The sequence below is a fragment of the Charadrius vociferus genome, unplaced genomic scaffold (assembly GCF_000708025.1).
Source record: "Charadrius vociferus isolate BGI_N301 unplaced genomic scaffold, ASM70802v2 scaffold158, whole genome shotgun sequence".
In the NCBI taxonomy this organism is placed as follows: Eukaryota; Metazoa; Chordata; class Aves; order Charadriiformes; family Charadriidae; genus Charadrius; species Charadrius vociferus.
The window spans coordinates 1724369-1725198 of record NW_009661372.1 but is presented as its reverse complement, the minus strand read 5'-3'; positions in this window follow the sequence as shown (position 1 = coordinate 1725198).

Sequence of the window (830 nt, the reverse complement as noted above, 5' to 3'; positions counted from 1 at the left end):
AGTGGGGGGGTCCGCGGCTCTCGGCCTCCCCCTTCCTCTCCGTGCGCTCCTGCCCCGCCAGCCCAGGGTCCCGTTTCATTTAGAAATGGGGGTGAAGAGGCGTTTCTTCTGGTTCTGGCGGATGATAGGCAACGTCGGGTGGGAAGAGGATGCCGAGCCGGACCCGTGCGGGGCGCGTCCCGGGCAGCTCTGTGGAAAAGAGTTGGCCTCGCGTGGGGTTAAACCTGAGACTTCTCACTGCTGCCGTGCATTCTCTGCTGCTGCATTGCATCTCCCGCCGGCCAAATCTAAGACCTGAAGAGGTGTACACCTCTAAATCCTCGAACTAAAGAGAAATCCTCCCCTTGGGATAGTTTACAACCTCAGAGGTAATCTGGGATTCTTGCTTTTTACGTCTTGTTGCAGGCGTTACGGAACTAGCCTAAAACGGCGTACATCCGTTAATGGCAAACAGTGCTGTATTTCAAGGTTTTGCTTTATCCTCCCCTGTTCCGTTTCCTTATGATAGAATCATAGAAATGTCTAGGTTGGAAGAGACCTTATGGTCATCGTGTCCAACCATAAAGCCAACACTGCCAAGTCCACCACTAAACCATGTCCCTAAGCGCAACATCTACACATCTTTTAAATACCTCCAGGGGTGACTAGTCCACCACTTCCCTGAGCAGCCTGTTCCAGTGCTTGATAACCCTTTTGGTGAAGAACTTTTTCCAAATATCTAGTCTAAACCTCCCCTGGCACAACTTGAGGCCATTTCCTTTTGTCCCATCCCCTGTTACTTGGGAGAAGAGACCAACCCTCACCTTGCAACAGCCTCCTTTCAGGTAGTT